The sequence below is a fragment of the Chlorocebus sabaeus genome, chromosome 20, assembly GCF_047675955.1.
Source record: "Chlorocebus sabaeus isolate Y175 chromosome 20, mChlSab1.0.hap1, whole genome shotgun sequence".
Taxonomy (NCBI): Eukaryota; Metazoa; Chordata; class Mammalia; order Primates; family Cercopithecidae; genus Chlorocebus; species Chlorocebus sabaeus.
In genome coordinates, this window is record NC_132923.1 from 14,125,824 (window position 1) to 14,148,937 (window position 23,114).

General features: G+C 42.8%; 1 non-coding gene across 1 annotated transcript; it reads left to right on the forward strand.

Annotated features, from left to right (window-relative positions):
* Positions 1 to 971: 971 nt before the first annotated feature.
* Positions 972 to 1,135, forward strand: LOC119624673 (U1 spliceosomal RNA). The gene has a single exon (XR_005240823.1). It is a non-coding gene; the product is annotated as a U1 spliceosomal RNA (small nuclear RNA).
* Positions 1,136 to 23,114: the final 21,979 nt, after the last annotated feature.

A 23,114-nucleotide genomic window follows, 5' to 3' on the forward strand; every position in this document is an offset into this window, starting at 1 on the left:
GAGTTTGGTGCTGTAGTCTACATATTAAAAGTAATCAGTTAAACACCTGAAATGCAATTTCCCCCAATATTTTTGCCAAATTTGGATGACTTTGTTTCTGTCTTTGCAGAATATAAAGTGTTAACATGAGGTAAGCGCTAAGGTCTAGAGAAGGCAGTGGAAGAGATGACAAAACGACTCCAGCACCATGCCTGAGTCCAGTGTGCTCTGCTGGGGCAGCACATTTTTTGTACATTGCTGTATTTGAAAAAACCCTACAGGATTCATGAAACTGGACAACCGTCTTTATAACACTCCTAGTGATAAAACAAGTAAGGATGGCTGGTTTGCAGTCATCTGAGCAGCCTCTCTAGTTTCATAGATACGGTTTCTCTCTGATATTGAACGACTTCCAACGTCAAGCGGAATGCTGTATCACAAGGATAAACGTTTGTCAAAAGAACCGGTTTTCTTTGTAATCCTAAACTTTCTAGTTTGCGCATTAAAAACCATTATTTGAAGAAGAGCGCACAGGCTCCAGTTGGCGGCCAAAGGGGTCCTTGGCATCACAGGCTAAGAACCTACTTCTTTGGGAGAGACCAGGGGCGGGGAAGAGAGGGAAAGAAGATAGAAGCAGGCGTCATTTCCTCCGCAGGCTCCGGCAGCGGGTTGGTCGGCTGAGTGGCGGAGGGTGGGGCAGAAGAGCAGACGGGGACCGGGAAAGGCGCTGTCGGTGACATCACGGATAGGGAGATTCCTATGTAGATGAGGCAGCGCAGGGGCTGCTGCTTCGCCACGAAGGATTTCTCGTGCTGTGGGAGCAAGTCCAGGACTGCCGGCTGGACGTCATCGTCCCAGCTGTGTGTCAGGGCTAGGAGGACTCGGGGTGGCATGGTGGGGGCGGTTGGGGGGGTGGCATGCGCGTGGCAAGTGACCGTGCTTGTAAAGGGTGAGGTGTATGAGGCTGTGGCGGGGCGGAGGTGCAGAGACTCATACTTACCTGGCAGGGGAGATACCATGATCACGAAGGTGGTTTTCCCAGGGCGAGGCTTATCCATTGCACTCCGGATGTGCTGACCCCTGCGATTTCCCCAAATGTGGGAAACTCGACTGCATAATTTGTGGTAGTGGGGGACTGCGTTCGCGCTTTCCCCTGATTTTTTTTGTGTTGCAAAAAGTAGAACATATGCTAAGGGGTGCTTTTCGGTTTTGTTGCTTCATTATGAAGTGACATGTCGCCGTCCTTTTCGCTGAAGAGATACGAAGCCCTTGTGATCACGTTTACCACAAGCTCACTAACGCGAGGGCTGCATAGCTCTTCCCTTTGTACATTAGGCTGAGGGAGGCGAATCACCTAAGGTCAGAAGTTTGAAACCAGCTGGGCCAACTTGGCGGGCGCCTGTACTCAGGAGGCTGAGGCAGGAGAATCTCTTGAACCTGGGAGGTCGAAGTTGCAGTGAGCTGAGATCGTGCCACTACACCCAGCCTGGGTGACAAAGCAAGTGATGCTGCTCTTAAAAAAAAAAGAAAAGAAAAAGAAAAAGGCTGGGCACTGTGACTGAAGTCTGTAATCCCAGCACTTCGGGAGGCCAAGGCAGGCGGATCACAAGGTCAAAGGATGGAGACCATCCTGGCCAACATAGTGAAACCCCATCTCTAGTAAAAATACAAAAATTAGCCCATCTGTAGTCCCAGCCACTTGGGAGGCTGAGGCAGGAGAATCACTTGAACCCGGGAGGTGGAGGTTGCAGTGAGCCGAGATCGAGCCACTGCACTCCAGCCTGGGCAACAGAGTAAAACAAAAAACAAAAAACTCCGTCTCAAAAACAAAAAAACAAAACAAAAAAACCCACTGCAAATCATAATGCATTCTACTTGATTTAATGTATGTTTAGCTTTAGAGGATTCGTTTAGAAAAGTGTCTTTCTAAATGTGATTGAGAGTTCAGGAATTCCTTCATTTCTGTTTCTGTCTCTTTGTCTTCAGTTAAATCCATGCACTATTAAATGGAATATTTGTAAAATAAAAATAGAGTCTAAGCTCAATTTTACAAAAGCATATACGTATATATATAAAATATATAGCTCCCATATATATGTATATGTATATATATAACATATAGTTCATATATATATCTTTATTGTTCTGTTTTTTCTTTTGTGGGGGCGTGGGGGGGGGACAGTCTAGTTAAAATATGTATTCTTCTCTCTGTAGATACACCAGAAGAACATGACTCTATCAGTGTTGCCCTGATGTTAACAAAAGTTATTTTGAACTTAGGATGATCAGAAATTTTACATATCTGTACTTTTTATGTATTGCTGGTATGGTCTATGCTAAGCATGTATATATATTTTTTAAAATGAGAGTAACTTTAAAATGATTTGGAAGAAAAATATGTACATGTGAACAGTACTTAATTCCAGGTGGTGGGAATATGGATGACTGGTTATCTTCTTCTTTCTGTATCTTTTATATTTTTAAATGGAAAAACTCAATGACCTGGAATTGAAAGAAACAATTTGGAAGGGGTGTGGGGCAGGTGAGAGGCAAATGCAAGGAAAGGACAAACCCAGTTCTTGCAGGACCGTGTTTAAGTTGAAGGTTTCTGGGGAGCAGTTGTTGGGATAAGAAGGATATGAGGGAGGCAGGAGAATCATGAAAATATTTGGGACACTGTATTGCCTGTCATATCATTCCTCCTCCTTTTGTGTTTCTTCAAAAGAAATATACAGACTTACGTTTCTTTTCAAGCATATGTACCATTTGTGTTTCTCTTTTATTAATGTAACTGGTGAGTTTATCTTGCTGGTTGCCCAGAAAAGCCAATGGAGCTGAGAACAGCAAGCTTTCTGCAATAGAGAAAGAATCTAATAAATACAGAGACAGCTAAGTGACCAGGACAGAGGTTTATTGTTACTCAAATCTGTCTCCCCCCAAATTCAGAGGGTACTTTTTTTTTTTTTTTTTTTTGTTTTGTTTTGTTTTGTTTTGTTTTTGGATAGTTTGGTGGGCAGGGGGCTAGGGGATGGGGAAAGCTGATTGGTTGGGTTGGGGATGAAAGTCACAGGGAGTCATAGCTTATCTTCCTGCACTGAGTCAGTCCCTGAGTGGGGGCCACAGGACCAGATGAGCCAGTTTACCAGTCTGGGTGTGCCAGCTAGTCCATCATAAGGCATAAGGCAGGGTCTGAAAAATACTTTGAACACCAATCTTAGGTTTGACAGTAATTATGTTATCTATAGGCACAACTGGGGAGCTTAGGAATCTTGTGGCTTCTGGCTTCATGGCTCCTGAGCCATAATTTCCAATCTCCTGTCTAATTCGTTAACTTTGCTAAGGAGGTCTGATCCCCAAGAAACGAACAAAGGAAGAGGTTTGTCTTGGGAAGGTGTATCATCTTTGTTTCAGACTCAGACTTGGGACTAAACTCTGGTATTTAGCCTGGCCTATGTCCAGGAATGGACGACGGAAGATTGGAGGTTAGAAGCAAGATGCAGTGCTCAGGGTCACTTAGCCAGGGAACAAGGATTTGAAAGCAGGAATTTGAAGTGAAAGCAGCCTGGCTCCAGAAGATGTTCTCAGAACCACTGTGTGTGTATTTCTCCTAAAAAAAGTGCCCTTGCAAAAATTATGACAGTGAGAAAAATCTGACATAGGAATAGTATGATAGTGAAAGAAATCTGCCCGGAGTGACCCTGGGCAGGTAACTTAAAATCTCTGCATCTTAGTTTTCTCATACTGAAGATGAATATGATGGTGTGACCTTGGCCTGTGGTAAGGACTAAATAAGTAATCAGGTGCACTCATTGACTGTGCCTGACATGTGGCCCTTGGCATATCAGGCAGAGTTGATGATGTGCATATGTTACTTATTTGCATGTTAGCTCTTGTATTTTGCCTGCAACACTGCACGAAGAGCAGATGTGGCCAGGTGCGGGGGCTCATGCCTATAATCCCAGCACTTTGGGAGGTCGAGGTGGGCAGAGCACCTGAGGACAGGAATTCGAGACTAGCTTGGCCATCATGGAGAAACTCTGTCTCTACTAAAAATACAAAAAGTAGCCAGGCATGGCAGTGCACCTGTAATCCCCATTACTCGGTAGGCTGAGGCAGAAGAATCACTTGAACCCGGGAGGCAGAGGTTGCAGTGAGCTGCAATTGTGCCACTGCACTCCAGCCTGGGTGATAGAGTGAGACTCCATCTCCAAAAAACAAACAAAAAGAGCTGATGTGATGAAAATTTGTTGTACTGAAGTTACAGCAGTGATACTTTCCAGTGGCCGTGCACCCTCCCAGGGAGACTGCAGCAATCCTCTCACCAGCAGTAACCTCCTGGGCTGGGAGGTCCCAGGAAGGCCCCTCAATCTCCAGCAGGTTTGACCCTCTAGGAGCTTCAGGAAATGAGCTAGAGAAGTATTTCTATCTGAGAGGAACTGGGAGTTCATTAGCTCATCTGTTCAGCTCATCCAAAGGGGAGCAATGATTCAATTTCTTGCTTCAAACCTGCCCCAATAAAATTTTTATCATTTTACAGTAGAAGACATTTGCACATGTAAGGGAGGAAATATGGCTTTTCCTAACCCAGCCTAGGTTCACTGCTGAGAACCTTACAGCAAAAGACAGACTAACAAGAGAAGAGAGCATATCTAGTTATTTAATGTAAGTTTTACGTGACAGAAGAGCCTTGCTAAGGAAATGAAGGCCTGAAGAAACAGCTAAACTTCAAGGTTTTTTTTTAAAAATTATTTTATTTTATTTATTTTTTTTAATGGTAGGTTTGATGAATACTGGATAGCTATAGAGAAGTGTGATATGATGAAAGGAATATGATCTAATGGTAATAAACTGGGGCAAACGTAGCCAGGCCTGTATGTTCAGACTCTGTGTTGCTGTGTTTTCAGACACAACAATGCACATTTCCTCTGGGTATAGAGTGGGCACCTCTCACATGAGAGCCTTATGATTGGCTTCAGGAAAGAAGGACAGGGGGAGAGTGACAGTGACCTTCCTGCTTCTGTTGTTTTCTCAAATTCCTTTAGCATAAAATATTCAATACACCGACTTGTTATATTTTGGAGTAGTGTGTTCTGAACCCCACCATGTACATGCTATAAAACCCAGAATCTTTGAAGAGTAATACTTATGACTATAAAATACTTAAATTCAAAATACAAATTATGGCTGGGCATGGAGGCCAGCACAAAATCCCAGCACTTTGGGAGGCCCAGGCAGGCAGATCACTTGAGTCCAGGAGTTCAAGACCAGCCTGGCCAACATGGCAAAACCGTTTTCTCTACAAAATATGCAAAATTAGCTGGACACTGTGTTGTACACCTGTGGTCCCAGCTACTTGAGGAGGGCGGGCTGAGGATCAACTTGAACAGTATCATATGTAAAAATAAATTTTTTTTTTCCTTTAAGTTTAGTCAAGTGAAGCAGTGGGAGTGGAGAAGAAACAAAGAAATCTGTAGCTAGTTGTGATAATTGGTTGTAAACAGGAATGATTTTTTATGCATTGTACATGGTTATCAAAGTTACATATGTTCCAAAGCTGGTGGTGAACAGCAACAACAGCAGTGTCCTGGTTCCCCCTACACTTCTCTCCAGGGATAACAATTTTCTTCCCTTCCCTCCCCCTCCCTCCCTCCCCCTCCCCTCCCTCTCCCCTCCCCCTCCCCTCCCTCTCCCCTCCCCTTCTCTTCTTTCTCTCTCTTTCTTTTTCTTTCTTTCTTTTAGACAGAGTCTTGCTCCGTAGCCAGGCTGGAGTGCAGTGGTGCGATCTCAGCTTAAGCTCACTGCAACCTCTGCCTCCCGGGTTCAAGCGATTCCCCTGATTCAGCCTCCTGAGTAGCTGGGGTTACAGGCACGCGCCAAGACGCCTGGCTAATTTTTGTATTTTAGTAGAAACCAGGTTTCACCATATTGGCCAAGATGATCTCCATCTCCCGACCTCGTGATCCGCCTGCCTCGGCCTCCCAAAATGCTGGGATTATAGGCATGAGGGATAACAATTTTCAATGCATGCAGCCAACCTCTACATATTGTTACTCTTTGACTGTCCTGTTTTCCATCTCAGGCCCTGCAGTCCAGCCTGCAAAGGGAAATGGAATTTGTGTGTTTTCCTTCCTGCCAGTTCACTCCAAGGAGCCAATAAGGCACCTCTCTCCCATCCCCCACCCCCACACCTCCGCACGCCCTCCAAACTGAGCCCTTCAAAGACTGCGGGGTTTTTCAGTCCTTCGTAACCGCTGAAAATTTTCATATTTGCACAATATGAAAATCAGGGCGATGGTCCTGAGCGCCTGGAGGGACATCTTAGCTTGCTCTCAAGATCCACCATGAGCCACATCCACAGTGTTCTGCCAAGCAGAAGAAAAGATTTTTGCATCTGTCACGTCCTAAAGCATCTCTCCTTGGGGCAAGGTCCTGGTGGGGTGAGGGGGAGCCCCTACCGTCCCGTACTTATCCCTTGGAGCTGCTCAGGCACCTCTTACCCGTGGCCCTGCGGGAGTCCGGCCCCGCGACCGAGGATCAGAACCCGCGCTCCCAGCCCCGGCGCTTGAAGAGGCTGCCTCGCCGATTTCTCTTTTCGGCTGAAATCTTTGGGAGGAAAGAATGAGATTTCCCGGAGTCAGGTTCCAAAGCTTAGTGAAACAGCGACTTTTAGGGCCCGCAATAGAGACATAGGATCTAGAATTTCGGCTTGGAAATCTGAATATGAAGAACAGTATAAATTAACATTAGGAATAGGATGGGCCATCTGAAAAAAATAGTATTATTCCTAAGTTAAGTCTCGAACCATCGACCCTAAACTGAGATACAATCTCCAATGACTGAGCTAACCCCATCAGAATTTCTCATGCCACCGTTTACTTACCAAAAAGACAATGGGTGCCATTACGAAATTTCCCGGGTGAAAGGAATCTTGGGGTCTAGGATTGAATGGCGGCAGCCTTTTTAGTGGAGGAGACCTCTCACCCCGAGGCCCAGGGTCTCCCTGAGAGTGGGTGGGGACTTGTTCAGTTGCTAGGGTGCTGGCTGCGGGGTCCGGGCCTCCGATTGCAGGCGGCCAGGAGGCTCGCCCAGGACTGGGACCAGGATTGGTGACTCCGATTGGATGTTTCTCTGTGGTCCAGGCCACTGCGAGAAACCAGTTTCTGAGACCCGGACCCCTGAGGAGGGGACGGGAGAGGAGGAGGGACATCGCAGGGGACGCATTGCGAGGCTGGAGCGGGAGGGACGAGGGGACTATCAACAGCAGAACTTGCTTCACTGTGACCCAAACCTTCCTGTCTCTTCTCTAACCCAGGACTTGGTACAAGGGCAAAGGTAAACCACATCCCTTTCACTTTGTCTTTGAGGCGGGAGTTTGCTTCCCAGAGTGGCTTCTGGCCAGAGTAGAAGTCCAGTAAACAACAAGGTCCCACCGAGATTTGAACTCGGATTTACTTAATTCAGAGTCCAGAGTGCTCACCATTACCCCATGGAACCAGCTGTTGAGAATATTGTGTTATTGACATTTGGCGAGTGAATTCTCAGCTTCCATAGTCACCAGAATTTCCTTTGCAGGTGTTTTTTTTCTCTTTGTCACACGGGACTTGAGTACCTTTAATCTACAGTAGGAGGAGTTGCCCCAGACTTACCTCTCTCTGCCTTCTCTTTAGGTTTCTATCTCAGAGAATGAGATTAAGCACCTTTGGGGATTAGGGTCAGGGAAGAACTATATTTAGGTCTCCACTAAAGTCACCAGTTCTGCCTGGGTTGCCAGAGTTTCCTGCCCTGAAATAAACATTCTGCCGAGACCTCCTACCTGCTGGGGTTTCTTTCTTTTTCTTTGCAACTCTCCTTTTCCCTTTATCCATGGAGCACTGATGACCATTTCCGGAACAAGATTTGGGATATGCTGGAATTTCCACTCTTCTTATTCTGCTTTCTTCTCCTCCTTTCTCCTCCTCCTCTCATTCTGTTGCCAATCCCCTCTCTCTCCTGCTCCCTGTCTTCCTCACACTACCCCCACACCCATTTTCCCCAGCTCCCTCCAGCTCTCCACACTTCCTGCCTTCCCCTCCTTCTCTGTTCCTTCTTGGCTACCATTCCTCTTCCTTCTGTAGGCTCCCACCCTACCCACCACCAGCCTCCCACAGGCAGCCTACACTAACAGAAGAATGGACTACCACGATCTGAGAGGAAGTTGAGGAATATGTTCCTAGTCAGGACACTTTGGGGGATCTTTGCTGGGAGTGTGAGTGTGGTGACACCAACCGAGACGATGAAAGTCAGCCAGTACTTGAGGCCTGGGGAGAACCCGCAGATCCAAGAGTCACGTTCCCCGCCTGGCGCTGTGGCTCACGCCTGTAATCCAAGCATTTTGGGAGGGCGAGGCAGGCGGATCACGAGATCAGGAGAGCTAGACCATCCTGGCTAACACGGTGAAACCCCGTCTCTACTAAAAAAAATACAAAAAAAATTAGCTGGGCGTGGTGGCGGGTGCCTGTAGTCCCAGCTATTGGGGAGGCTGAGGCAGGAGAATGGCTTGAACCCAGGAGGCAGAACTTGCAGTGAACGGAGTTGAGATCCGGTCACTGCGCTCCAGCCTGGGGGACAGAGCGATATTGCGTCTCAAAAAACAAAAACAAAAACAAGTCATCTTCCCATTCCAAAAGGCTACATCTGATTGCCAAAGTCCAAGGAAATTGAAAACAGCAGGAGCCATTGTTTTTGCAAGTCCAGTTCCGAGTGGAAAGATCATGGTGCTTCCTTCCAGCCGCCGCAAGGTCAGCACACAGGAATTTGCATTGCCCAGGACTCAGCCGGTACCCTGGATGCCTGACTGGGGCCTGTCCAGAGAAAAGCTAGGCTTGGGGCCCATTTCCACCTAGGCGGAGGTTCCTGGGGAAGTAGGCACTCACCAAGAGATTACCCCTTGCTGTCCTCCTGAGGGTGTGTGGAGCCTCAGCGCTGCTACCTCTTGGACTCCACCCTCCGGATGCCACCAGCTCTCGCTGTCCAGGGCTTCCAGTGAAGTCTCCAAGGTTCTGATTTTTGAATCGTCCTGATTTGGTGCGCCAAGAGCTGCCTCCCACAAAGTGAGCAGGTGTGGAGAGCTGCCAGATCCAAAAGATAAAATCACAAGGCATTGCCAGCTAGATAGGGACAGAGTCCCCTCTCAATTATGATTCGGATTCAGAGGGTAGATGTCATGGCCCCTAAACATCACAGCATGACCAGGACATGCCACCCACGACCTGCAGTGCCCTTGCACCTGGTTAGGTGTAAGTGATTTTACTTTAGCAGACAAATGTTCTCTTCTGGACTTTTTCCTTCCTTTGTGGCTAGATCTCTCTCTCTCTCTCTCTCTCTCTCTCTCTCTCTCTCTGTTTCCCCATGAGCCCCCGCATTCTCTACCCCACCTTTATTTTCTCTCTCTGTTTCCACCCTGCTGCCCCCCTTCCACCTGCTTTCTCCTGTTCAGCTTTCATGGTTCACCCCTTCCCTGCCCATTGGCATCCCCCAAACTAATGCTGCTGCACTGTCCTGGGTGGGGAGATGGGTATGGCTGTAGACAGTGCCCTCCAGAGTGTCCAGGATGGGGAAACATGGTGCAGCGGCCAGTATAATGGTTTAAAAGAATGGCCACTTTCAAAAGCCTTTCACATCTCCTAACCTGGGATCTTTTGGGACTAAAACGTTATGGACCACAGTGGAATTCTTCATCCTCCAGGACCTTGTGGTGGATGCCTTCTGTCACTGAGCTTTCATGGTGTGGCTATTAAGTGCCAGGCCCTGCTCTTGGACAGTGTCATCATTGTGAGGAAGTCTCAAGTCACCACTCATAGAGTGGGTCTGGAGGTCACCTCTGCAGGCATCAAGAGGTGTCAAAGAGAAAGGGGCATGACCAGTTTGTGTCTTTCCCACGTGGCCACTCATTGGGTCATGGGGGCGTGGAAGTCAGTGCAAGGAAGAAGCCCAGTGAGAAAACAAATGCACAACATCAGACCTGGGGCTGAGGCCCCCACCTGCAGTGGGGCAGCCTCTGAAGTAGGCAAGGGGGAGCAGGGAAGGTCGTGGCCTGGTGTAATCTGGAGTCGGGTGCCCCAACTCATTCATGTGACTCTTACCCAAAGGCAAGATTCAATATCTGCGTTCTTCAGAGGAGAATGTGTCTTCAGAGGAGAATGGAGAGGCTGGGGAGCACCTTCTCACCCCATGCTGACTGTATTTGATGTTACAGTATGCTATCTCTGTGCTATAATTCGTTAGCATGTGGCCATTAATGGAAATGATTGATGGTTTAAGCCCATTCCCAGGTATTCTAGTTTTCATCTAAGTTCCCTCCCTTCCTTCCTCCCTCCCTCCCTCTTTCCGTCCTTCCCTTCCTTCCTTCTCTTTCTTTTTAAATAGACCACTTTGCATTGAAATCTAAGTTCTTTTTCTGACTTAATTCTCTCACAAAATTTGCCAAAATCTCTGAAGCTGCCTTTATCTTTCAGTCAGGGAGGTCATTCTGTAGCCTGCAGTTCCTCCCTGTCTCCTTCTTTGATCTGTGGTTCCAAGTATTTAGCAAGTTCTGCCCTCCAAGGTGGTTTCACCCTGTCCTTACTGGAACCTACACTGTCTGGAGTGCTAATGCCACTATGACCTAACTCATCTGCCATCTGGAATCCAGGGGCACCCCCAGGCACAGAGGGTGAAGGCACAGACATTGAAATCTTCAACTCCTCTGATTCCAGGTTGGTGCATCTCAATGCCATGATATCACAATGCCACCAAAAATTGAATTTGATGCTTTCACATGCTAACTTAGAAAAATTAATATATATTATTTTATAGTTCTAGGCTTACAGTTAAATTGAGCAGCTACTATAGAGAGTTCCCAAGTGCCTCCATGTCCTTCAATACACAATTTCCCCCATTAGTATCTTGCAGTAGTGTGGTACATTTGTTAGATTAGATGAACCAATATTGATAACTATCATCAATGAAAGTCTATAGTTTACATTAAGTGTTCCCTCTTTTGTCTTATTTTTTTAAACAATTCTATGGGTTTTGAAAATTCCAGTGTCATGACTCCTGAATACAGTATCATATGTAATAGTTTGACTGCTGAAAACTCCCTGTGCCTCACCAATTCATCCCTCCTTTCCCTCCTTCACTCTTGGCAACCACTGATCATTTTACTATCTCTGTCTTTTTTACTTTCTCAGAATGTCCTACAGTTGGAATTATATAGTATGTAGGTTTTCAGACTGGCTTCTTTGAAGCGTTATGAATTGAATGTTCCTTTATGTCTTTTCATGTCTTGATAGCTCATTTCTTTTCATCACTGACTAATATTCCATCGTGTGGATACACCACAATTTGTTTATCCATTCACTTGTTGAGAAGAACATCTTGGTTACTTCCAGTTTTTGACAATAATAAATAAAACTGCTGTAAATACTTGTGTGCAGGTTTTCAGGTGAACACAAGCTTTCCTCTCATTTGGCTAAATAAGTCAAACTGCCATTGCAAGATTATATGGTAAGACTATGTGAAAAAATAAAAAATAAAAAAAACCTCCCAACCTATTTTCCAAAGTGGTTGTACCATTTTGCATTTCCACCAACAATGAATGAGAGTTCCTGTAGCTCTGTTTGTTTGACAGCTTTCAGAATTATCACTTTTTACAGATTTTAGCCACTCTAACAGGTGGGTTCTGTCATCTCATTGTTTTCATATGCGATTTTCTAATGATAAATGACTTTGAGTATCTCTTTCATTTACTTATTTGCTATCTGTATATCTTTTTGGTGAGGTGTTCAGATCTTTTGTCTACTTTTAAATTGGGTTGTTCACTTTCATATTACTGAGTTTGAAGAGTTCTTCATTTATTTTGGACACCAGCCCTTCATCAGATCTGTATTTTGCAAATATTTTCTCTCAGTCTGTGACTTGTTTTTTCATTCTCTTAATAGTGTCTTTCACAGAGCAGAAGGTTTTAACTGTAATGAAGCTCAACTTTTCAATTTTGTTTCTTTCATGGATTGTGCTTTTAAGGCTGTTTCTAAGAAATCATCACCAAACCCAAGGTCACCTGGCTTTTCTTCCGTGTTATCCCCTAGGAGTCTGTGGTTTTGAACCTTGCATATAGTTATAAGATCCATTTGTGAAAGTTGTAAGATCTGTGTGTATATTTATTTATTTTTTCATGTGGGTGTCCAGGTATTCTAGCAGCATTTGTTGGAAAGGCCATCCTCGCTGTTAAATTGCCTTTGTGCCTTTATCAAAGATCAGTTTATTATATTTATGTAGGTCTATTTCTGGGCTCTGTTTTCTTTTCCATTGATCTATGAGTTTATTTTACCTTTTTTCACCAACTCCACACTGTTTTGGTTACTGTAGCTTTACAATATGTCCTGAAGTTGGCAGGGCCAATCCTTGGGGATTTTTTCTGATCTTCACCATGGGAACCTTGTTGGGTTGTAGTTGGTCAGACTTAGGAAAGTGTGATATCCCCACATGGCTGGTTCTCAGAGAGTTTTTAGTGCTCAAGCCAGGCCACCCTCAGCTTCTAGTAATCTGTCAATACCATTTAAGTGCTCCTCCCAGGTGCTGGCTCCAGCAGCTTCTGTTCCTGGCAAGCTGTGACTCCTTGTGTTTGCCTGCCTTTCTAGTTTTCAGAATGGCAGTGACCTTAATTCTCTGGCCATCTAAGAAGAGTTGTTGTTTTTCAGTTTGTTCAGCTTTTTTCTTGCTGTGAGGACAAATGGTGACTTTCTACCTCTTTATATGTCAGAGTTGAAAACGGAAATTTCATTTAAAAAGTTACTTGTGGCCAGGCATGGTGGCTCACGCCTGTAATCCCAGCATTTTGGGAGGTTGAGGTGGGTGGATCACAGGGTCAGGAGTTCGAGACCAGCCTGACCAGCATGGTGAAACCCCGTCTCTACTAAAAATACAAAAATTAGCCAAGCTTGGTAGCACGTGCCTGTAATCCCAGCTACTCAGGAGGCTGAGGCAGGAGAATCACTTCAACCCAGGAGGCAGAGGTTGCAGTGAGCCTAGGTCATGCCGTTGCACTCCAGCTTGGGTGACAGAGTGAAACTGTCAAAAATAAAAAATAAATAAAAGTTACTTGTAATAAAACTTACCAATTTTAAATCTACGATGAAATCATTTAACGAGGTTTGTTGAATTGTGCAGCTATCAGCAGAGTCACATTTTAGAATATTTTTGTCATTTCCCCAAATTCCCTCAAGCCTCTGAACAGTCATTTCGTAATCTCTGGTGCCCATGACTGGGCCCCAACAAAATAAAAATTTGGAAAACCGACATCATTAAATTTCAACTTTTTTTAGATTAGGCTTTTTTTTATAGTGACTAATTGTCTTACTTTTAGCATTTTAGGGACTGTTTTGAGGAACTTAATAATAGTCCTTTTCATTGCTCTTCGTGAATTGTTTCATTTTTACTGATAATTGATAGTTGCTACCAAACCTGGTCTGGCAAGCCTAAATGAGGGAGCCCCCCCCAAAAAAAATTCTGCTATAAGAAATAGACACAGATGGTAAATTTGCACATAAGATTATGTGGAGTTAGTATTGTACCATCTTTATTCTTTCAGAAATTTGGTTGGTAACATTAGAGATACTCCTCACGTGCTTGGAATGCCTCTCATCGTCTTCTTCAGGTTACAAGGGCTCCAGAATAGTGACATAAAGGTGAATGCAAGATTTTTGCTGTAGTTCTTTGCTTTTTTTTTTTTTCCCCCTCTTAGAGTGGTTAGCATCCATGTATCTGAAATAATAAATCAAGAGTAGAGATAGGCATCTGTACTAGTTTTCTATTGCTGCCTATTAGCACATGCAACAAACTAATGGGTCGAAACCACAGAAGTCTGGAACAGAGGCTGGGTTCCATGATAAGGGTTTTAGGAAGCTGAATCCAGGCTATGTAATTATGTGGAGCTCAGGATACTTCTCCAAGTTCACTTCAGATATAGCAGGAATACATTTTTGGGGGGTTGAAAGACTGGATTTTCTTTTTCTGTGCTGGGCTGTCAGGCAGGAGACACTCTGACTCCAGAGGCCACCTGCATTCCTTCTCACCTGGCCTCTTCAATTTTCCAACCAATAACAGCTCATGGAGTCCTTCTTCCTGACGTCATTCTTCCTGACGTCACCTCCCATTCTTCCCGACGTCACCTTCTCCTGACAGCTAGAGAAACCGCCGGCATGTATGCAATGATGTGATTAGATCCAGTTTACACAGGTAACCTCATCATCTTAAAGTCATATAGCTGGCATGTAACAACATAATCACAGGAATGATGTCTCCTCACCTTAACAGGCTTCAGACATAAGGGTATGGCATGTTTGGGGACCATTTTAGAAATTCCATCTACCACAATCAGACACTCACATTCCCCCATCTGCAAAATACATTCACCTTCTCCCCTAAGGTTTCCAAATTTCATGTCATTAAAGCATTAGTTCAAAGTGAAAAATGTTATGTAGACCACACCAGATCAAAAGTTTAAAATCTTACCTTAATCATCTATACCATGTATGAATGAGGCTTCTGAGGGTGTTCATTAAGTACAGATCCTTGACATCATTCCCTTCCCTCAATCAACCTGTGAAACTGAACTGAACAAACAGCTTATCTGCCCTCAATGTACAATGGTGGGACAGACATAGAAAAACGATTCTAGTGATTCTTGTTCACAAACGGAGAAAGTGGAAGTAATAAAGAAGTCACTGATCCGAAACCTTTTTGAAATGGGGCTGAGCAAAGTCCAGCAGGAATTTCTTGATTAGGATCCACAACCTGGAACTAACCCTCTGTTACATGGGGCTTTGCCTCTGGGGTCTGCATTTCTTTCTATCTTTACAGAAATCATTTTATTTTCCTTCTTCTCCTACTCCTTTGGTTCTTTCCCTTTCTCCTTATGGCAGCATCCTCCCCTTAATCCTTGGCAAATCATCCCCAGCAGAATTAGTCAAATGTTGCCCATGTCACGATCCTGACCATCTCCATGAGGCCTGTCCTTGTGACCTCTGCTCCCCTTCACTGACCTTACCTCTCTGTCATGATTGCTTTCAGCTGACCTGGCTGGTTTAAGAGAAAACCTAGAATTGTGGGGACCCAGAACCAATCTCTGCCCTCTCTTGTCTCCAAGAGAGGAAGAAAATAACAAGTATCGTCAAGGAGAAATGACCCACGTGAGGGCTGAGACTCTCCAGCAGTTATAGCAGAGGAAACTCCCTGAAGAATGGTGGAGCTGAGATCCCAGACTGGGAAAGCAGGCTTGTATTAAGTGCTATTTAGTCTTTATGTCCTCCCTGCCCCAATCTACCGGCCAGCGAATGACAACTGACTGAGTATAAATACTAGGACTACAGAACAGTGATAAAGTGTTTGTCGAAGGAAACACCCTTTTACTTTCCTTGTTTTCACAGTGGAAATTGCTATTTTTGATCCAAAGTTTTCGGAAATGCAGCAGTGAGTTCCTAGAGGGTGAGTTAGGTGCTTTGGACAGGGAGGCTGAGGCCAAGGCTTGTGTGGTCGATCTGCTGCCACCATGTGTTGAGGGAGCCTGGGAGAGTCTTTCTAGACTTTCTAGAGGTCCTCTTAGTCTTTCTAGAGGTCCCTTCCTGCTGTGTTTTCTCTGAGGAACTGAGATGGTTTTTAACGCTGCCCAGGACCTGCAACTGAGACCTGACTCTGTGTGTCTCCTGCAGGGGCCTGAGCTGAGTCCACACCCTGGAAGCCCAGAACTGAGGGAATAGATGAAAGAAGGAAAGTCAGCAGGTTTAGGGGATGAGAACAACCCACAAAGGACAAGTCATTGGTAAATGAAAACCAAAGAAGGGGGGAATAGGACAAATTGGGACTGAAGCCTCAGGGGAAATTGTCAATGCCTGTCATCATCCAAACCCTCAAGGAGCAGCGCGAGCTGAGCAGTGGGACTGAGAGAAAATTACTCCACAGGAGTTTCCTGCCCCTGGCCAGGGAGAGCCACAGGGTGGATCAGAGCTGGTTTATAGTAAGGGGAAGCAGCAACTCCAAGAGGGGGAAGATGCGACCATGAGCCCCTGCCCCCGACCCAGGAGCCTCGAACTTGGGGCTGCCGTAGCAGTGGATGCTCTTCAGGTCAGTGTGGGTTAGAGGGAATAACCATGCTGGGAGAAGGGTTGGAGACATCCATTCTTACATTAAAAAGCTCTGCCCTAGGTCAGGTGCTAGAGTAAGTGTCTCTTGCTAGTATACAAAGCAGTGATACTTATAATAATTCTTCTGTACTTACAGTTGAAGGAGGTTTCCAAATGGTATCTCATAAATATTTATTGGGTGTTTACTTTTCTTTACACTGTGTTAAATACTTGGGATTCAGGTATTAATGTCTCCCCAAAGGAACTCAAGCCCATGAAAGAAAGAACACAAACAATATTTTAAGAAAATATGGAGGCCGGGCGTGGTGGCTCACACCTGTAATCCCAGCATTTTGGGAGGCTGAGGTGGGCAGATCACGTGGTCAGGAGATCGAGACCATCCTGGCTAACACGGTGAAACCCCTCTCTACTAAAAAATACAAAAAATTTAGCCGGGCGTGGTGGCAGGCGCCTGTAGTCCCAGCTACTCGGAAGGATGAGGCAGGAGAGTGGCGTGAACCTGGGAGGCGGAGCTTGCAGTGAGCCGAGATTGTGCCACTGCACTCCATCATGGGCTACAGAGCAAGACTCCATTTCAAAAAAAAAAAAAAAAGAAAAGAAAAGAAAAGAAAAGAAAACAGAAAACATGGAAGTTCCCACATTGGGGAGTTGTGGCAACTCAGAGAATGGGAGTTTAGGTGAAGACATTGCTCCTAATGACACGGGGAACCATAAGAGGACTTCTTCAGAACAGACTCATTTTCCTCCAATGTCCCACAGAGAGGGATCCTGGGGCATGGTGTAAGGCAAGGGCCAGTCTAAGGAAAGGGATTTGCTGCATCCTGGGAGAAATCTCAGCACCCCTGACAGGACATTTGGGACAGGAATGCAGGTAAGAGGAGGTTTGCAATCACTTTTATTCAATAACTGATGAACACTCTCCTGAGAACTCCCTCAACGCTAGACCCTGAGCTGGGCACCATGAACACAGAGATCAGTAAGACATGATCTCAGCTGTCACAGAACTCTCAGTCTAGTGACCAGCGATTCCCGAGAAGTATAGTGATGGTGGGTTCATTGGAACCAGTGGCCCATGCTGCATGGAGATGACCCCAGTGGATGGCCTGGGCTCTCTTCTGTTTTTTTCAAACAGCTGAATGACCTGTGACCCTGGACTTCAGCCAGATGTCAGCATCTCAAGGTACAACCAACACAACACCTTGGCTCCATGTTGACTCAAAACAGTTAACACAGCCAAGGTATTCAAGATATCAGTAGATACTGACTATGTCCTGGCCAGCTGTGAAAAGAAAGAGGTGAGTTTAACAAGTATTCTAAACTTGTCCTTGACATAGTAATCACAGATGATCTATCTTCCGTCTGCAGAGGTTGCAGTGAGCCGAGATCGTGCCATTGCACTCCAGCCTGGGCAAAAAGAGCGAAACTCTGTCTCAAAAAAAAAATATATATATATATATATAAAATAATATATATTATATATAACATATATTTATAATATAATAATATATAATATATAATTTATATATAACATATATTTATAATATAATATTTATACTATAATATATTATATATAATATATTATATAATTTACATGTATTATATATTATATTAAATATATTACATATTTATATATTAATATGATATATATTTCTATATGATGTATTATATGCATATATTGTATAATATATTACATATTTCCATATATGTAATATATTCCATATATGTCACATATTTCCATATATGTAATATAATATGCATATATTGTATAATATATTATATATGGAAATATGTAATATATTATATATATTCTATAATATGCATATATTATATAGAAATATATTATATTTTGGGGAGACATTAATATCTGAATATTTCTATATAATACATTATATATACATATATTTTATATATAGATATATTGTTTTTTTGAGATAGAGTTTCACTCTTTTTGCCCAGGCTGGATGGCAATGGCACAATCTCGGCTCACTGCAACCTCTGCCTCTGGGTTAAAGTGATTCTCTTGTCTCAGCCTCCTGAGTAGCTGGGATTACAGGTGTATGCCACCACGCCTGGCTAATTTTCTGTATTTTCAGTAGAGATGGGGTTTCACTGGTTGGCCAGGCTGGTTTTGAACTCCTGACCTCAGGTGATCCACCCACCTCAGCCTCCCAAACTAGTGGGATTACAGCATGAGCCACTGTGCCAGGCCTCTGTCTGGTAATTGAAATGCTTGGCAGACTTCAAGATTCACCTGTGTCCAAAATAAATTGTATATCAGTTATAGTACTAGCATTTAGAAATTGTGTATTTTATCTTCTAATTATAGATTAAATAACTAAGGTGGAAAGGAGTAAAGCAACTTCCATGAATGTAGTGAGAAACTAGGGGGAGTCAGGGCCTAAATTCCTGCCTTAGGATTCCTCGGCAGTTGCCAGTCACAATTTTTATACTGTTAGAAACAACAACAACAACAACAAAATGACAACCTGTTTTGTTCCTCTGCTTACCCTATCCAATTCTCTACACTATAACATCTCTGCTTATCGAGACAACTTGGATTCTCAATTTGTTGAACTCAACAAATGCATCTGCTGAGCCCCTGTGGGTAAAGCGTTATGCTAGTTATGGTGGGTGATACAGAGGAAGCCCAGAAGAGTCCTTAGTGACAAGAGCTTGGGATTTCTGTTCCCAGCTCAGCGTGAGGTGCCTGGAGGTGTGAAAATCAGTAGCTGACACCCACAGGTGCATTCTGGTGAAAGGGTTGGTAATAATGAATAGTGGTTCTGACAGGCTGGGCTCTTAACCTCCCAGAGATGCTGGTCAAACAGGATCTGGAGGATCCCTGCACATAGTGTCTGACTGCTGACTGTCATAATTGAATGTTACCAAGTCTTGGCCTGGATCCCCTCCCTTTGTTTCATTTCACAGATTACATGTTGACAGCAGGATAATCAACAGAAAGACCATGAGGCCAGACTCCAAAAGACTTAGGAATGCTGCTGGGTGGGCCATGAATTTTTAAAAACACATGAAGGGCCTTCTCAGAAGTGAAGTTTTAGGAAATATAAAATGCGTAGCTGGGATACATTACAGTGTAATGATAGAAAAAATATTGTATATAGCAGCATCTAATAACTTCCGGAGGAAAAAATATTTTTCACATTACTCCAATTATGGCCTTATATGTCAAAAAAAAACAAAAACCAAAAAAACCCTAAGAGAACCACTGACATCCATTGGTTTTGCAGAAACAGGATACCCTTAGTGCACTTAAAGTTGGAAACATGGCTCTGCCTTTAGGGCCATGCAGTGAAACAGATGGTGTGGTAGTTGACATAGGAGGAGCAGAGTGGAGTTTATAACAATGGCCACAAGACAGTGAAGAAAATGCTTTTGGGTTTTTAAGCAGCAGACGAGGTGACTCAGAGGAATGTTAGACAATAGCACAAAAGCAATTTTAGCAACATTTTCGATTCAGTGGGCACTACATAGTTAGTCCACGCTCTGCATCCATTCTTTCACAGTCTGTCCCTTCATCAGCTTGGGCCTACAGTGACTTTTCTGAGAGAGGAGAGGGATCAACACAACAGCACGCACACCCGAAATAAAGAATGAATTTCTAATTTTCGGATTTTGGTCCCTGACCTAACCAAAGAAGTGACTACCACAGAGGTTAACTATTAATAACATAAATGATGCTCACAAATATGCAGATCTTATAATAACAAGGTAAAACAGTTTAAAAAACAGATGGTAGAACTGTAGTTCAAGGATAGGATGCTAATAGAAGTGACCCATAACATTACATCATCTCCACTTCCAACAAAATCAGGTAAAAGAAGGAAGGAGACTGGCAACCCAATGTACAGAACTATATATAAGATGCGTACTATTTATTGGTTGGTTATAAACCAGTGGAAATAAATCTTTTTATATATTGACTCTTGGTTTATGTCACAAAGGCACAGCATGGAACAACAGACAACCAGACTGTAAGGTAAATTCATTTGAATAACTGGACTTTTGTGAACCATTAGACAGACATTTGAGAAACCAAATTTAAAGCTGTTTGTGAGCCATGTTGCCTATCAAGGTGGAAATTCAGGAGAGATACATAATGACAAATAAATGCTTTGTGTGTGTGTGTGACACAGTGATCCGATGCATTGGGAATGTGATCTTGTGAATCTCTCAGGTGAGCAAACCTGACATGATTGGGCATAAAGGTCAGTAACTGAAGAGGGACCAAATGTGCTCCATGTGTCAGTTGCGACCTAAGGAACTGAAGGCTTTCACCCTCCCTTGAAGTAATGAAGCTGACACAGCAGGAGGCTGCAAATTCCGCTGCAGATCAGGGTCTTGATGGTGACATACTGAAGAGGGGACTCCCACTTGAGTTACAGAGTAGGAACTACTGTTTCCTATGGCTACTGAATATCCCACAAACTAACCTCCTCAGCTTGGCATTATTAATTATTTTAAAGCTCTTAGAGGTCTCATTTTCTAATAGATCACATCAGAAATAAGACTAATAACGATCAGGTACAAACTCATATTTGCTGGACATATCTTTTTTTTTTTTTTTCCTTTTTTTTGTGGAGAACGGGGTCTCGCTATATTACCCAGGCAGGTCTCGAACTCCTGGGCTCAAGCTATCCTCCCGCCTCTGCCTCCCTGAGAGCTGGGATTACAGGCGTGAGCCACTGCGCCCGGCATGCTGGACATATCATTGCATATCATCCCAAAGTTTCTGGCACTACATAATGCTGGAGTAGATTCTTCAATATTACATTTTAAACTAAATGACAACATTGGCTTCTAAATTTTACAACTATAGTACTGCAGCTGAACACAAGTGCAAATGGGCAGCCTTATCAACTGCATGAGTAACCTTAAGGAAAACTTACTGGTGAACATACAGAACATTTCACATGCATTTGTCTACAAAGTACAAACTCTTCCCAACCTCAGAACTTGATATGGGTTAAGACATTCCTCTCCCTTGGGCTGGTGATAAAGCTCCAACTGAAATGAGAAAGATTCTTCATACCTGGTAAGCATGCAAGTTTCCAAAGATATTGCCACTGGCAGATCAAACCTGAATCCAAAAAGCATTTGTTTCTAGCAGGATATAAGATCAATAAGCAAAAATAAATTTTATTTTATGCAATTGCACAGCAGAATTTAAATGTAAAAGGAATACCATTTACAATAATGTCAAGTGTATAAAATTCATAAATATAAATATGACTGAAAATTAGAGCATATTTCACAGAGAACATAGTGCAGGCCTAAAAACTGGAAATATATTGTTTGTTCATGTGTAAGAATATTGTTGAGATGTTCATTTGCCCTAATTTGATCTATGAATTCAATGCAATCTGACTCAAAATTTCAGCATGCATTGTTGGTAGAAAATGGTCAGCTGATTCTAAAATTAACATGAACTAGCATAACCAAAATGCCTATATAACGAAGAGTAAAATTGGAGGGCTAGCTCCACCTGATTTAAAGAACAATCATAGAGTTGTAATGGCCACAACAAAATGCTTTGGCATGTGATCAATTAAATGGATCAAAAGAAAATAGAGTCCAAATATAAACCAATACATATATTGAGAACAGATTTTTGAAAATCTTAAAAAAGCAATGTATTCAAAAATGATGCATAATATTTCAACAAATGATTGAGGATTTTCTTTTTAAGCAATGGCTGTGACATATTTGTAACCATATAAAAATAAACAAGTGGAAAAAATTGCATTCATGTGTTATATCATATATAAAAATTAGCTTTTATAAGAGACTGTGAAGGAGATAGGGGAGAAGGAAGAAAATATATTGGTTAATGCATATAAAATATAGTTAAATAGAAGGAATAAGTTCTAATATTTGATAGTATATTAAGGAGAATATAATTCAAAATAACTTATTGTATATTTAAAAATAACTAGAAGAGAAGAATTGGAATATTCCCAACATAAAGAAAAGATAAACTTTTGAGGTGACAGATATCCTACTTACACTGATTTGATAGTTACAAATTGTATACGTTTATCAAAATATCACGTGTATCCCCAAAAGTGTACAACTGTAATACATCAATTAAAATAATGAAAAGTGCATCTTAGACAAATTAACAATGATTCCAATCTGATCAGTTATCTTTTCTGACCACAATGGTATGAAACTAAAAATTAACTACACAAGGAAAATTGGAAAATTCAAAAATACATGGAAATTAAACAACATGCCTCTGAACAACTGATTGATCAAAGAACAAATCAAAAGGAAAAGTTGAAAATATTTTGAGGCAAACAAAAGTGAAAACAAACATAACAAAATCTTTGCAAACAGCAAAAACAGCTCTAAGAGTCAAGTTTATAACCATAAATGCATACATTAAAAAAGAAGAAAGACTTCAAACAAACATTACACCTCAAGAAACCATGAAAAAGCCAACAAAATAAATCCAAAGTTCACAGAAGGAAACAAAAATCAATGCAGAAGTCAATCAACTGAAGAATAGAAATACTACAGAAAAATAAAACTGAGTTGCTTTTTTTTTTTTCCTTTTCCTTTTCCTTTTTCTTTTGCTTTCTCTTTCTGTTTCTCTTTTTAGGCGAGACAAGTCTTACTATTCTTCCCAGGCTGACTGGGAACTACCGGCCTCCAGGGGTGATCCAATGTAGGCCTCTAACAACCAAGCTGTTTTTCTGGAAAATGTAAAATTAACAAACACTTGGCTAAACTAACTAAGAAAAAAATAGAGAAGACTCAAATAAATAACATCTGAAATGAAAGTGGAGGCATTACAACAGAGGCCTCACAAGTAAAAAGGATCATAAGAAACTATTATTAACAGCTCTATACCATCAAACTGGATAATCTAGAGTAAATGGATAAATTCTTAGAAACATACAACCTACCAGGATCGAATCAAGAAGAAACCGAAAGCCTGAACGACCAACAACAAAT